The sequence below is a fragment of the Aotus nancymaae genome, unplaced genomic scaffold, assembly GCF_030222135.1.
Source record: "Aotus nancymaae isolate 86718 unplaced genomic scaffold, 86718_ANA_hifiasm-v0.15.2.pri h1tg000058l, whole genome shotgun sequence".
NCBI classification, from domain to species: Eukaryota; Metazoa; Chordata; class Mammalia; order Primates; family Aotidae; genus Aotus; species Aotus nancymaae.
The window spans coordinates 7,685,401-7,702,545 of NW_026988472.1; the positions used below are offsets into that span (position 1 = coordinate 7,685,401).

At 39.9% G+C, this 17,145-nt stretch overlaps 1 pseudogene; it reads left to right on the forward strand.

The window, feature by feature from the left end:
- Positions 1-9,141: 9,141 nt before the first annotated feature.
- The window catches only part of LOC105709546 (importin-7-like), a 58,017-nt pseudogene continuing 50,013 nt past the window's right edge, over positions 9,142-17,145 (forward strand).

Sequence of the window (17,145 nt, forward strand, 5' to 3'; positions counted from 1 at the left end):
TTCCTGCCAGATCGCACAGGGCAGAACAGACCCCTCCCTCTTCTCCTCTGTGGCCTGGGAGACCTGGGCCCAGACCATGGGAGCACTTCCTAGGGCTCCCCCTTTTGGCTACACTTCCATTCCACTAGGGTCTGGGGGAGACCCAAAGGAGATAGTCTCCTGCTTTGGGAAGCAGCCAAACTGATGAGGGGCCTCTTCCCTGTCCCTTTTTCCTGAGTAGCTGTCTCCTTTGTATTGGATCCCTGTATCAGAGGCTGGACAAACAGGGTTTCAGGCAGGACGTGACACATTCCACACCATAAATTTGTGAAGTAAAATGACAGAAAAGCTGTGCAGAGGCCCCCAACTTTCACTCCCTTCCTTCCATTTATTCCAATAAGTCTCTGAAGTTCCTTTGTCCAGCTGCACTCTCCTTTCCTGGGACCCAGCTGCCATTTCCTATGTCCTGGAAATCCTCACTCCGAAATATCCAAGTAAGTTTATTGTACTATTCCCTTCTTGCATTGCTATAAAGAAATACCTGAGACAGAGTAATTTATAAAGAAAAATGGTTTAGGCCAGGCACGGTGGCTCACGCCTGTAATCCCAGCACTTTAGGAGGCCCAGGCAGATGGATCCCCAAGTCAGGGGTTTGAGACCAGCCTGGCCAACATGGTGAAACCCCATCTCTACTAAAAATACAAAAACTAGCCAGGTGTGGTGGTATGTGCCTGTAGTCCCAGCTTCTCAGGAGAGTGAGGCAGGAGAATCTCTTGTACCCGGGAAGCGGAGGTTGCAATGAGCCTAGACTGCGCCATTGCACTCCAGCCTGGATGACAGAACAAGACTCTGTCTCAAAAAAAAAAAGAGAGAAAGAGAGAAAGGTTTAATTGGCTCACCGTTCTGCTGGCTATACAGGAAGCCTGATATTGGCATCTGCTCTGCTTCTGGCAAGGTCTCAGGAAACTTGCAATTCTAGTGGAAGGCAAAGCAAGAGGGAGCAGTTCACGGTGGCGGGGGGTGGGAGGGGGAGTGCTTCACATGGGAGGGGCAGAAGGAAGAGAGTTAATAGGAGGTGCTACACACTTTTAAACAAACAGCTCTTATGAGAACTCTCTCATGATAACAGCACTAGGGAAATGGTGCTAAACCACTGGAAACCACCCCCATGATCCATCAACTCCTATCAGGTCCAACCTCCAACACTGTTGATTGGGATTACAACTGGACATGAGATTTTGGCAGAGACACAGATCCAAACCATATCCCTCATCTTCACTGCAATGGTGCAACCCACACCCATTGCCATGCCCCACACCAGAAGGAACCACATGAAGTTCTGCCCATCTTCCTGACCTTCATGGACATTGTGAGACGTCCAGTCTCCTTTTGGTCAAAGTGTTTGTTTCATATGCACTCCTGAGTGCCCACCTTCCAGTGTTTCACACCCCTCTCAGGGGATCCCAGATCCACTTGGCTGCTTGTCCCTGACTGGATGACTATGACCACTTCCTCTTAGAGAAGGACCAATGGGAAATGGTTATGTGAGGAAGATAACGCTTCGCTTGACGGCTTTGCTTTTAAGTCCCCAAAAATACCACTTACAAGATTGTAGACTCTATGCCAGTTACAGACTTCAATGAAAGTTCAATTATCTCTTTTGCAGATGGTATCATCGTAAACAAAGGAAACCATAAAGACTTAGCCAAAAGTAATGTTATAACTCATAAACCAATTTGGTATAATTGCAGGATATAAAATCAACATATAAAAATTAGTCACATTTCCACAAGCAGACAATGGACTATCCAAAAATGAAGTTAAGAAAAGAACCCATTCGCAATAGTAACAAAAATAATTAAATAATAAAATAGAAATAAACCTAACCTAAGATGTTTAAGACCTGTACACTGAAAATTACAGAACATTGATGAAATAAACTAAAGAAGACACAGAAGAATGGAAAGACATCTTGTGTTCTATACATTTCCAAAATGTATAGAAACTCCTAAATATCAATAACAAAATATATATTAAAAATCTTAAAATGGACAAAAGACTTGAACAGATATTTCTCCAAATAATACACACAAATGGCCAACATGTATATGAAAAGATGCTCAACATCACTAAGCATCAGGAAAATGTAAATCAAAACCAGAAGGAGATATCGCCTCATGCCTGGTAGAATAGTTATAATAACAAAAAACACTAAAGGTAATACGTATTGAGAATGTTGCAGAGAAATTGAAACCCTTGTAAAAAGATGGTGAGTATATAACATGGTGCAGTCATTATCGAAAACATTATGGGATTCCACAAATTAATTGCCATATGATCCAGCACTCTCACTTCTGGATATATATTTAAAAAATGAACACAGGATCTCAAAGGGACATCTGCACTCTATGTTCACTGCAGCATTATTTACAATAATCAAGTAATGAAAACAAGCCAAATGTCAATTGACAGATGAATGGATCAAGAAAATGTGGTGATACACACCATGGGATATTATTTAGACTTTCAAAAGAAGGAAGACTTCCTGTAGAGGAAGTAGAGCAAGATGGTGGAATAGAAGGCACCTCTGATGAACACACCACTCCCACTCCACAAGGACATCAATTTAACTATCTACACACAAAAATATGTTCATGAGAACCTATAATCATAGTACCTGGTCTTCACTTCATATCACTGAAAGTCACACTTAAGATGTAAAAAGGACAGTCTTGAATTGCTGACACGACCCATCCCACACCTCTCAACAGCTATGGTGTGTTGCAGAGAGCACTTTTGCATGCTGGTGGAGGGAGAGTTCAGCAATTGTGAGGCATTGAACTCAATGCTTTTCTGTTAGAGCAGAAAGAAAAACATGACTAAACTCAGCTAATGTCTATCCACAGAGCATTTAAACCAGCCTAGCCAGAGGGGAATTGCCAATCCTAGCGGTCAGAACTTGAGTTCCCACAAACCTCACTACTGAGGACTAACATGCTCTGGGACTGTAAGTAAACTTGGAAGGCAGTCTAGGCCACAAGAACTGCAACTCTAAGGCGAGTCCTAGTGCTGACCTGGGCCCAGAGACAGTGGGCTGGGAGGGCACATGACCTACTGAGACACCAGCTGAGGTGGCTAAGCGAGTGCTGGCATCACCCTCCCCTAACCCCAGACTGCACAGCTTGCAACTCCAAAAGATACCCCTTCCTTCCACTTGAGGGGAGGAGCGGGAAGACTAAGGAGGACTTTGTCTTACATCTTGGAAACAAGCTTAGCCACAGCAGGATAGGGCACCAGTCAGAGCCATAAGGCCCCCATTCCTGGCTCTAGCTTCCGTAAAACATGTCTAGACACTCTCTGGGCCAGAAGGGAACCTGCTGGCTTGAAGAGAAGGACCTAGTTGAGGAAACATTCATCATCTGCTAACTGAAGAGTGCTTGGACCCTGTAAAACCAGCAGTGATACCCAAGTACTATGTCGAGGGCCTTGGGAGAGCCTCTGAGACTTGCTGGCTTCAGGTGAGAATCAGCGCATTCTCAGCTGTGGTGACTAGAGAATGAAATTTCTCCTGCTTGAGAAAAGTAGATGGAAAAGTAAAGGGGACTTCATCTTGCACCTTAGGTACCAGTTTGGCCACAGGGGAGTCAAGGACCAAGCAGGTTCTAGGGATTCTTGCTACCCCAACTCTTTGCTCTGTTCCCCATTCTCTATTATAATATGGAGGTTTTCAGTCATTCCCATTTTCTGACAGAAAGTTCCAGCCCAATTTTAGAAATGCTGCCCCAGAAGAGCTCCCTGATCCTCATTAGCAGAGTCGGATAGGGAAGATTCCCTCTCCTCCTCTGTGGCCCAAAAGACCTCTGCCCAGACCGCGGGACCATTTCCTAGGGCTCCCTTTTCCTGTCACACTCCTATTCTATCAGGCATTGGGGGGTGACAAAGGAGGGAAGTTTCTGATAGTCTCCAGCTCTTGGAAGCAGCCAAATTAATAAGGGGCCTCTTTCCTGTCCTCTTTTCCTGAGCAAACAATTACCTTCTTTGTATTCACTCCCTGTTTCAGAGACTGGACAAACTTCGTGCTGGGCTGGACACGTGAAACACATGAGACACCTCACATCATATATTTTTTTTATTTTTAATAATTTTTTATTTTTCGTTTTGTGGGTGCATAGTAGGTATATATATTTATGAAGTACATGAGATATTTTCATGTAGACATGCAGTGCACAATAATGACATCATGAAAAATGGGGTATCTGTTGCCTCAAGCATTTATCTTCTGTGTTACAAAATATCAAATTATACTTTTAGTTATTTTTAAATGTACAATTATTATTGACTATAGTCACTCTGTTATGCTACCAAATACTAGGTCTTATTCATACTCATTTCTTTAACTATTTCTGTTCACATTAACCATCTTCACCTCTTCCCCAACCCCTACTACCCTTCCCAGCCTCTGTTAATCATCCTTCTACTCTCCATCTCCATAGGTTTAGCGGTTTTGATTTTTAGATCCCACAAACAAGTAAGAACATGTGATGTTTGTCTTTCTGTGCCTGGCTTATTTTACTTAACATAATAACCTCCAGTTCTATCTACCTGCAAACAACTGAATCTCATTCTTCTTTATGGCTGAATAGTACTCCATTGTCTATAAGTACCACATTTTCTTTTTCCATTCATCTGCTGATGGACACATAGTTTGCTTTGAAAGCTTGGCTATTGTGAACAGAGCTGCAACAAACATGAGAGTGCAGAAATCTCTTCAATATACTGATTTCTTTTCTTTATGGTATATATACCCAGCAGTGAGATTGCAGGATCATACCTCAGCTCTATTTTTACTTTTTTTGAGGAACCTCCAAACTGTTCTCCATAGTGGTTATACTAATTTACATTCCCAACAACAGTGTGCAAGTGTTCCCTTTTCTCCACATCCTTGCCAGCATTTGTTATTGCCCGTCTTTTAGGTATACTTCATTTTAATTGGGCTGAGATGTTATTTCATTGTAGTTTTGATTTGCATTTCTCTTATGGTCAGTGATGTTGAGCACCTTTTCATATATCTGTTTGCCATTTGCATGTCTGCATTTGAGAAATGTCTGTTCAGATCTCTTGCCCATTTAAAAAATTGGATTATTTGATTTTTGCCTATAGAGTTTTTTGAGCTCTTTATACATTCTGGTTATTAATCCCTAGTTAGATGAGTAGTTTGCAAACATTTTCTCCCATTCTATGGGTTGTTTCTTCACTTCTTTGATTGTTCTCTTTGTTGCATAGAAGCTTTTTAACTTGATGTGTTCCCATTTGTTCATTTTTGCTTTGCTTGACTGTGCTTGTGGGGTATTACCCAGGAAATCTTTGCACAGACTGATGTCCTGGGGAGTTTCCCCAATGTTTTTTTGTAGCAGTTTCATAGTAAGTCATTAATCCATTTGGAACTGATTTTTGTATATGATGTATATGAGTGATAGGGGTTCAATTTCATTCTTTTGCATGCAGATATCCAGTTTTCCCAGCACCATTTGTTGAAGAGACTGTATTTTCCTCAGTGTATGTTCTTGGGACTTTTGTTAAAAAAGAGTTTACTGTAGGTATGTGGATTTGTTTATTGGTTTTCTATTCTGTTCCATTTGTCTATGTGTCTGTTTTTCTGCCAGTATCATACTGTTTTGATTACTATATCTGTGTAGTATAATTTGTAGTCAGGTAATGTGATTCCTCTAGTTTTGCTCCTTTTGCTTAGGATGGTTATGGCTATTCTGGGTCTTTTGTGGTTCCATATAAATTTTAATTTTTTTTTCTATTTCTGCAAAGAATATCATCAGTGTTTTGATAGGGATTACATTGAGTCTGTAGATTGCTTTGGGTAGTATAGACATTTTAATAATATTGATTCTTCAAATCCATGAACATAGAATATCTTTCCATTTTTGGGTGTCCACTTCAATTTCTTTTATCAATGTTTTATAGTTTTCATTATAGAGATCCTGAGCTTCTTTGGTTGAGTTAATTCCTAGGTATTGCATTCTATTTGCAGCTATTGTAAATCAGATTACTTTTTTTATTTCTTTTTCAGATTGTTCACTACTGGCATATGGAAATGCTACTAATTTTTGTATGTTGATTTTTTGTCTTGCAATTTTACTAAATTTGTTTATCATTTCTAATAGTTTTATTGTGGAACCTTTAGGTTTTCTGCATATAAGATCATATCATCTGCAAACAAAGATAATTTGATATCTCCCTTTTCAATTTGGATGCCCTTTATATCCTTCTCTTTTCTGATTGCTCTAGCTAGGATTTCCAGTGCTATGTTGAATGAGAGTAGTGAAAGTAGCATACTTGTTATTTTCCAGATCTTAACAGAAAGGCTTTCAGGTTTTCCCCATTCGATATGATACTAGCTGTGAATCTGTCACATGTTGTTTTTATTATGTTGAGGTATGTTCCTTCTATACCGTTTTTGAGGGTTTTTATTGTGAACGAATTTTCTCAAATGCTTTTTCTGCATTGATTGTAATTATCCTATGGCTTTTGTCCTTCATTCTGTTAATAGGATGTATCACATTGACTGATGTGGATAAATCCCACTTGGTGATGATGAATGATCTTTCTAATGCATTGTTACATTACGTTTGCTAGTATGTTGTTGAGGATTTTTGTACCAATATTCCCCAGCGATACTGACCTATAGTTTTCTTTTTTAATGTATCTTTGTCTGGTTTTAGTATCAGAGTAATACTGGCTTAGTAGAATGAGTTTAGAAGTGTCTTCTCAATTTATCAGAATAATTTGAGTATGATTCATATTACTTCTTCTTCAAATGTTTGGTGGAATTTGGTAGTGAAGCCATCAGGTTCCAGGCCTTCCTTTCCTGGGAGACATTTTATTACAGCTTTGATCTTGTTACTTGTTATTGATCTGTTCAGTTTTTTTTTATTTCTTCCTGGTTCAACCTTGGTAGGTTGTAAATGTCTAGGAATTTTTCCCTTTCTTCTATATTTTCAGATTTATTGGTATATGGTTACTCATAGTAGCCACTAGCAATCTTTTGAATTTCTGTGGTATCAGTGGTAACATCTCCTTTGTCATCTTTGATTTTATTTATTTGGATATTCTCCTTTCTCTAAGGTTAGACTGTTGTCAATTTTGTTTAACTTTTCAAAAAACAAACTTTTGGTTCATTGATGATTTTCTCTTCATTTCAATTTGATCTATTTCTGCTCAAATCTTTATTCTTTCCTTTCTTCTACTAATTTTGGGTCAGTTTGCTCTTGCTTTTCTACTTCTTTAAGCTGCATCATTAGGTTGTTATTTGAAGTTTTTATTCTTTAATGAAGGCACTTTCAGCTATATACTCACCTGTTAGTAATGCTTTTGCTATATAGGTTTTGCTATGTTGTGTTTGCATTATCATTTGTTTCAAGAAGTTTTTCAGTTTTCTTCTTAATTTCTTTATCAACACACCATCTTCAAATTCTCCTGCTCCAGTGGTTATTCCCATCAGCATACACTTATGCTCCAATATTCTCCATTTTAAACAAGTACCTTCTTTTGATGACACTTCTCTACCAGCTGTATACCTGCTTCCCTTCACAGCAACATTTTTTATAAGTTGTCTACATAGATTATTCCCACTTCTTCATCTCAACCTTCAATATCATACATCCCATTATATTCTCTAAACCTGCTTTTTTTCATAGTCTATGATAGACAAATACAATAGCGATCCTAGGAGAAAAGTTTATAGTGATATATGCCTACATTTTTTAAAAAGAAAGATATGAAATAAACAACCTAACTGTACACATGAGGGAACTAGAAAAAAATGTAAAAATCTGGAAACACAGATTTCTACCAAGATGGCTGAATAAGAACTGCTCCGGTCTGCAGTTCCCAGTGAGAGTGATGCAGAAGGTGAGTGATCTCCACATTTCCAATTGAGGTACCAGGTTCATCTCATTGGGACTGGTTACAGTGGGTGCAGCCCAAGGAGGGTGAGCTGAAGCAGGGTGGGGCATAGCCTCATCCAGGAACCACAAGGCGCTGGAGAACTTCCTCTCCTAGCCAAGGGAAGCCATTAGGGACTTTTCTAGACAATCTGGCACTCTGGCTCAGATACTGCACTTTTTCCACAGTCTTTGCAACCCGCAGTCCAGGAGATTCCCTCCAGTATCTACAACACCAGCACCCCAGGTTTCCAGAACAAAGGTAGGCAGCTGTTTTAGGCACAGTAATTTTTATTTTCTCATACTGCAGTGGTGCCTGGAATACCAGCAAGCCAGAACCACTCATTACCCTGAAAAAGGGGGCTGAAGCCAGGGAGCCAAGTGATATGGCTCGGCAGATCCCATCCCCACAAAGACCAGCAAGCTAAGAATTTCCACTGGCTTGAAAGTCTTGCAGACAGCACAGCAGTCTGGGCATGACCTGGAACATTCAAGCTCAGTGTGGGGAGGGGCGTCCATCATTGCTGAGGTTTGGATAGGTGGCTTTAACCTTGCCTGTGTAAACGAAGTCCTGGGAAGTTTACACAGCAACTGGGCAGAGCCCACAGCAGCTCAACAAGGCCTCTGCAGGCAGGCTGTCACTAGACTCCCTTCTTGCTGGGCAGGCCATCTCTGAAAAAAAGCAACAGCCTGTCAGGGACTTATAAATAAAGCCCCCGCCTTCCTGGGAGAGAGCACCTGGGAAAAAAGGTGGTTGTGGGTTCAGCTTCAGCAAACTTAAACATCCCTGCCCAGCAGCTCTGAAGGGAGCAATGGATCTCCCAGCACAGTGCTTGAGCTCTGATAAGGGACAGACTGCCTCCTCAAGAGGCTTGCTGACCCCATGTATCCTCACTGGGAGAAACCTCATACAGGAGAGCTCTGGCTGGCATCTGGCAGGTATGCTTCAGGGCCAAAACTACCAGAGGAAGGAAAAGGAAGCAATCTTTGCTGTTCTGCAGCCTCCACAGGTGATGCCCAGGCAAGGAGGGTCTGGAGTGGGCCTCTAACGAATTCCAGCAGAACTGCAGCAGAGGGGCCTGACTGTTAGAAGGAAAACTAACAAACAGAAAGAAACAGCTTCAACATCAACAGAAAGAACATCCACTCGAAGACCCCATCCAAAAGTCACCAATTTCAAAGACCAAAGGTAGATAAATCCAGGAAGATGGGAGGAAACCAGCGCAAAAAGGCTAAAATCTCCAAAAACAAGAAGGCCTCTTTTCCTCCAAGGGATCACAACTCCTCACCACCAAGGGAACAAAACTGGATGAAGAATGAGTTTGACAAATTGACAGAAGCAGGCTTCAGAAGGTGAATAATAACGAGCTTCTCTCAGCTAAAGGAGCATGTTCTAACCCAATGCAAGGAAAATAAGAACCTGAAAAAAGTTTAGACGAAATGCTAACTAGAATAACCAGCATAGAGAAGAACATAAATGACTTGATGGAGCTGTAAAACACAGCACGAGAACTTCGTGGAGCATACACAAGTTTCAATAGCTGAATCAATCAAGTAGAAGAAAGGATAGCAGAGATTGAAGATCAACTTAATGAAACAAAGTGAGAAGGCAATATTAAAGAAAAAAAAGAATGAAAAGAAATGAACAATGCCTCCAAGAAATAAAATATGGGATTATGTGAAAAGACCAAATCTACATTTGATCAATGTACCTGAAAGTGATGGGGATGATATAATCAAGTTAGAAATCTCTCTTCAGGATATTATCCAGGAGAAATCCCCCAACCTAGCAAGCAGGGCAACATTCAAATTCAGGAAATACAGAGAACACCAAAGATATTCCTTGAGAAGAGCAACCCCAAGACACACAACTGTCAGATTCACCAGGGTATAAATGAAGGAAAAAATGCTAAGGCAGCCAGAGAGAAAGGTTTGGTTACCCACAAAGGGAATCCCATCAGACTCACAGCAGATCTCTCAGAAGAAACCCTACAAGCCAGAAGAGAGTGGGGGCCAATATTCAACATCCTTAAAGAAAAGAATTTTCAACCCAGAATTTCATATCAAGCCAAAATAAGCTTAATAAGTGAAGGAGAAATAAAATCCTTTATGAACAAGCAACTGCTGAGACATTTCATCACCACCAGGCCTACCTTATAAGAGCTCCTAAAGCACTAAACATGGAAAGCAACAACCAGTGCCAGCCACTGCAAAAATATACCAAATTGTAAAGACCATCAACACTATGAAGAAACTGCATCAACTAATGGGCAAAACAACCAGCTAGCATCAAAATGGCAGGATCAAATTCACACATAACAATATTAACCTTAAATGTAAATGGGCTAAATGCCCCAGTCAAAAGACACAGACTGGCAAATTGGATAAAGAGTCAGGACCCTTCGGTGTGCTGTATTCAGGAGACTTGTTTCACGTGCAAAGACACAGATAGGCTCAAAATAAAGGGATGGAGGAAGATTTACCAAGCAAATGGAGAGCAAGAAAGAAAAAAAAAGCAGGAGTTGCAATCCTAGTCTCTGGCAAAACAGACTTTAAACCAACAAAGATCAAAAGAGACAAAGAAGGGCATTACATAATGGTAAAGGGATCAATGCAACAAGAAGAGCTAACTATCCTAAATATATATGCACCCAATACAGGAGCACCCAGATAAATAAAGCAAGTTCATAATAACCTACAAAGAGACTTACACTCCCACACGATAATAGTGGGAGACTTTAACACCCCACTGTCAATATTAGATCAATCAATGAGACAGAAAATTAACAAGGATATCCAGGATTTGAACTGAGATCTGGACCAAGCAGACCTAATAGACATCTACAGAACTCTCCACCACAGATCAACAGAATATACATTCTTCTCAGCATCACATCACACTTACTCTAAAATTGACCATATAACTGGAAGTAAATCACTCCTCAGCAAATGCAAAAGAACGGAAATCATAACGCAACGTCTCTCAGACCACAGTGCAATCAAATTAGAACTCAGGATTAAGAAACTCACTCAAAAATACACAACTACATGGAAGCTGAACCTGCTACTGAATGACTACTGGATAAATAATGAAATGAAGGCAGAAATAAAGATGTTCTTCAAAACCAACAAGAACAAAGACACAACGTACCAGAATCTCTGGAACACATATAAAGGAGTGACTAGAGGGAAATTTATAGCACTAAATGCCCACAAGAGTAGGGAGGAAAGATCTAAAATCAACACCCTAACACCACTATTAGAAGAACTAGAGGAACAATATCAAACAAATTAAAAAACTTGCAGAAGACAAGAAATAACTAAGATCAGAGCAGAACTGAAGGAGATAGAGACACAAAAAACCCTTCAAAAAAACAACAAATCCAGGAGCTGATTTTCTGAAAAGATCAACAAAATAGATAGACCACTAGCCAGACTAATAAAGAAGAAAAGAAGAATCAAATCGATGCAATAAAACGTGATAAAAGGGATATCACCACCAATCCCACAGAAATAAAAACTACCATCAGAGATTACTACAAACACCTCTATGCAAATAAACCAGTAAATTTAGAAGAAATGGATAAATTCCTGGACAGGTACAACCTCCCAAGACTAAACCAGAAAAAAGTTGAATCCCTTAATAGACCAATAGCAAGGTCTGAAATTGAGGCAGCAATTAATAGCCTACCAGTCAAAAAAGGTCCAGGACCAGACAGGTTCACAGCCGAATTCTACCAGAGGTATGAAGAGGAGCGGGTACCATTCCTTCTGAAACTATTCCAAACAATACAAAAAGAAGGAATACTCCCTAACTCATTTTATGAGACCAACATCATCCTGATACCAAAACCTGTCACTATCAAGTTAACTTCATCCCTGGGATGCAAGGCTGGTTTGACATACACAAATCTATAAATTTAATTCATCACATAAACAGAACCAAAGACAAAAACCACATGATTATCTCAATAGATGCAGAGAAGGCCTTCAACAAAATTCAACAACCTTTTATGTTAAGTACTCTCAATTAACTTGTATCGATGGAACATGTCTCAAAATAATAAGAGATATTTATGACAAACCCACAGCCAGTATCATACTGAATAGGCAAAAGCTGGAAGCATTCCCTATGAAAACTGGCACTAGACAAGGATGCCCTCTCTCACCATTCTTATTCAATATAGTATTGGAAGTTCTGGCCAGGGCAATCAGGCAAGAAAAAGAAATGAAGGGTATTCAATTAGGAAAAAAGGAAGTCAAATTGTCTCTGTTTGCAGATGACATGATTGTATATTTAGAAGAACCTATCGTCTCAGCCCAAAATCTCCTTAAGCTGATAAGCAACTTCAGCAAAGTCTCAGGATACAAAATCAATGTGCAAAAATCACAAACATTCCTATACACCAATAACAGACAAACAAAGACTGAAATCATGAGTGAACTGCCATTCACAATTGCTACAAAGAGAATAAAATACCTAGGAATACAACTAACAAGGAACGTAAAGGACCTCTTCAAGGAGAACTACAAACCACTGCTCAACAAAATAAGAGAGGACACAAACAGATGGAAAAACATTCCATGCTCATGGTTAGGAAGAATCAATATGAAAATGGCCATACTGCCCAAAGTAGTTTATAGATTCAATGCTATCCGCATCAAGCTACCTTGACTTTCTTCTCAGAATTGGAAAAAACCACCTTAAACTTCATATGGAACCAGAAAAGTGTCTGCATAGCCAAGGCAATCCTAAGCAAAAAAAAAAACAAAAAACTGGAGGTATCATGCTACCTGACTTCAAACTATACTACAAGGCTACAGTAATCGAAACAGTATGGTAGTGGTACCAAAACAGATATATGGACCAATGGAACAGAAGAGAGGCCTCAGAAATGACACCACACATCTACAACCATCTGATCTTTGACAAACCTGACAAAAACAAGCAATGGGGAAAGGATTTCCTGTTTAATAAATTGTGTTGGGAAAACTGGCTAGCCAGATGCAGAAAGCTGAAACTGGATCCCTTCCTTACACCTTGTATAAAAATTAACTCCAGATGGATTAAACATTTAAACATAAGACCTAACACCATTAAAAACCGTAGGAGAAAATCTAAGCAATACCATTCGGGACATAGGCACGTCCAAGGACTTCATGACTAAAACACCAAAAGCAATGGCAACAAAAGCCAAAATAGACAAACAGGATCTAATTAAACTAAAGAGCTGCTGCATAGCAAAAGAAACTATCATTAGAGTGAACAAGCAACCAACAGAATGGGAAAAAAATTTTGCAATCTACCCATCTGACAAAAGGCTAATATCCAGAATCTACAAAGAACTTAAACAGTTTACAAAAAAATAAAAAAATGAAAACCAACCCCATCAAAAAGTGGGCAAAGGATATGGACAGACACTTCTCGAAAGAAGATATTTACGCAGCCAACAAACATATGAAAAAAAGCTCATCATCACTGGTCATTAGATAAATGCAAATCAAACCACATTGAGATACCATCTCACACCAGTTAGAATGGTGATCATTTAAAAATCAGGAGACAACAGATGTGGAGAAATAGGAAGGCTTTTACACTGTTGGTGGGAGTGTAAATTAGTTCAACCATTGTGGAAGACAGTGTGGCGATTCCTGAAGGATCTAGAAATAGAAATACCATTTGACCCAGCAATCCCATTACTGGGTATGTACCCAAAGGAGCATAAATCATTCTATTATAAAGACACATGCACACATATATTTATTGTGGCACTGTTCACAATAGCAAAGACTTGGTACCAACCCAAATGCCCATCAAACATAGACTGGATAAAGAAAATGTGGCACATATATACCATGGAATACTGTGCAGCCATGAAAAAGGATGAGTTCATGTCCTTTGCAGGCACATGGATGAATCTGGAAACCATCATTTTCAGCAAACTGACACAAGAACAGAAAACCAAACACCACGTGTTCTCACTCATAAGTGGGTGTTGAACACTGAGAACACATGGACACAGGGAGGGGAACATCACACACTGGGACCTGTCTAGGGGTGGGAGGCTAGGGGAAAGATAGCAAGGGGTTGGGGACTGGGGAGGGATAGCATTAGTAGAAGTACCTAATGTAGATGAAGGGGTGATGGATGCAGCAAACCACCATGGCACGTGTATACCTATGTAGCAAACCTGCATGTTCTGCACATGTACCCCAGAACTTAAAGTATATTAAATATTTTTTTAAAAAGTAGCAGTAGGATACCTGGTAAATATTGAGTGATCAACAAATTTTAGCTACCATGAATGTAACACTTCCAGATGTTACTTGTGACCATTACTTCTCAGGTCATTGCTCCTCCCTTCATCATAGTAACCCAGATGCCAAGAATGCTTCCAATGAGGGCTTGTTATGAAAAGGGGAAAGATGTAGGTGTGTTACAGACTGATGAAGCTCATCTAGTGATTCTTATGGTTCCCCCGCCATGTTTCCCTTCCATTTCCTTTAAGAAGAGTTTAGGAGGTGGTTAGCCTTGGTTTGCATTAGATTCTTCGAAGAGATCACCCAAAAGGACATTAATTGCAGGGAATATTGCATTTTGATATTTTGAAAAGCCTCTTGATTTTTCAAGTCTCATAACCACATGACATTTTAGGTACTGCTGAGTCATCGTCTGATGCTTGGAAGAGCAGAATTTTGCTGGGAATGAAGGTGATGTTTTGCAAGATGGATGAACCTGGTGTAAACTCTGTTTCTCACACAATAGTTGGCCAGCTGGTAAGGCTTCATCTTGCCAACTCTATGTTAGGGAGCTTTTTCCATATAACGTGTAAAACAGAGCTTCTAAGTACACACATGGGATAATGTGTGGACCACAGTACCAAGCTATTCCATATCATGCCAACCATTTGAAGCCAATATTCTTCACACCAGAAAGCTGAAGAATTCCCTTATTTACCAGACAAGAGTTTAAATTCAGCATCTTCATTCCAGGCCCAAGTGAAGGCCCTATGAGAAGTAGAGGCACAGGAGCAATACTGGGAGTGGGGAGGGAGTGCTAAGACACATGTCCATTCTTTCTCTGTCTCTTCTTCCTTTGCTCTCTTCTCTAGGATCATATTAAATATTAACATGGGCTGGGTGCGATGGCTCACGTCTGTAATCCCTGCACTTTGGAAGGCCGAGGTGGGCGGATCACCTGAGGTCAGGAGTTTGAGACCAGCCTGGCCAACATAGTGAAACCCCATCTCAACTAAAAATACAAAAATTAGCCTGGCATGGTGGCAGGTACCTGTAATCCCAGCTACTCGGGAGGCTGAGGCAGGAGAATTGCTTGAACCTGGGAGTCGGAGGTTGCAGTGAGCCAGGATCATGCCACTGCACTCCAGCCTGGGCAACAAGAGTGAAACTCTGACTCAAAAAATAATAATAATAAAAAACATGTAAAATATCTCATTTAATATAATTGTTGTCTATCATCATTTTATTTTACAGCATGCAAAAAAGAGGAACCTATTTTCAAAACTACTAAGTATGGAAGATGTTTGTGCATCAAAAATAATTACTAAGAGAAATATAGTGGAAAAAATGCTCTGGGTTCAAATCCTGGCTCCACCACGGGATGTGTGACTTTGAAGAAGTTATTAAACAAGCCTTTTAATTCACAGGGGTCAGTGATGGTAGCTGTGTTGGTGAGGGCATAAGAGGAGAACTTTGAATTTTTTTTTAACTTTTCTTCTCATTCCAACTATTTAGATATCTTGAGGTCATTTCTATTGCTGTTTTTGTTGATTCTGGTTCACACTTGGTATGTCTGGAAATGTTTTTGTGTGCAGTACATTGTGAATGATGCATTGTTTGAAATTTGGACTTTAACATCTTCCGTAAAGGTTGCTCAGTTTTGTTGTGGCAGGTAGTTGAACTACTATTGGGCTTCTTGGTCCTGCCGAGATTGCTTCTATTCTTTATTAGGATGGTTATACAGTAGTTTTGAACTTAGTTCAAAATATTTACTCTCAAATATGGTCCTTACTCCTAATGCCTGGACTAGCTGTGGTCTGAATTGAATTCCCATGGTGTTCAGCAAGGTCTCTGTACTTAGCCCCACATCACTTGCTCTGTCATAGGTTTCTTGGACTCTTGCCCTAAACCCTTGACCAGAACTGCCTTCTCCTCTCCAGATAGGATAAGCAATTTCAAGTGCTTCAGTAGCCACAAACTCTCTCTTTAGCTCAGCAAAGTCCTTGCACTTTGTTTGGACTCCATCTCCTTATGCCATAGTCTGGAACATACCACCTGGCACATTGTATCCTGTAGAAAACATTGGTTTATCTCATGGGATTTTATTCTCTCAAAGATCACAATTCTGCACTGCCTGTTTTACGATGCCCCCAAACAGTCTCCTAATAAATTTTGTACAGTTTTATAGTTGCTTACACTGTAAGCACATGTAATGAGCCAGTTACTACATCATAGTCCAGCTAATATAACTAGTTTTCCAAATCTTGAGAGGAGGAATTTAATGTCAAACTGGATTTAACATACTTTTCATTGCTTTTTGCAGAACACAGATTAATTTAGAAACAATACAAGATCTAAAAAATTCTGTCTCAGTCTCTCCCAGGAAAGGGTTATCTAACCTCTACTGTCAGAGAAACAATTTTTGAGTACATAGAATGGGATTGTGGGAAGAGAAGGACCATATTCAGCCTTCATTGGCACATAGATAATTTCCTCATGTGAGGGAGAATGGAGGAACCTATCTTTTCTGCTTTCCCTGAATCAGTGACTGATTCAGGGAAAGCAGAAAAGTCATTCTTCATACTTCTCTGGATTTTATAGTGCAAATCCAGAGAAGTATGAAGAAATATGGAAGGAAAAGTTAGTTAATATTGCAAAATTTTGTGCTGCTCAAGTTATAAAGTTCTGTATGTACTCTACATAATCCATAAGCTGAAACTAGACATTTACCTCTCTGTCTGACCAGAGTTTGCTTAGTAAGTAGTAACTATAAAATTTTAAGCATTGCAAAAGGCCTACTGGACATTGACAAGAACCCAGTTTCACTAAAAGCTACTGACCTTGGTAATGGCAAAGAAGGGTTTATCCTCCAAAATGCCATGGGCTGGAGGTTGAAGAGGCTATGCAGAAGTTTCAGTCAGGAGCTGACCACCAACCTGGATCAGGTTGCCCACATGCACCCCACACAAAC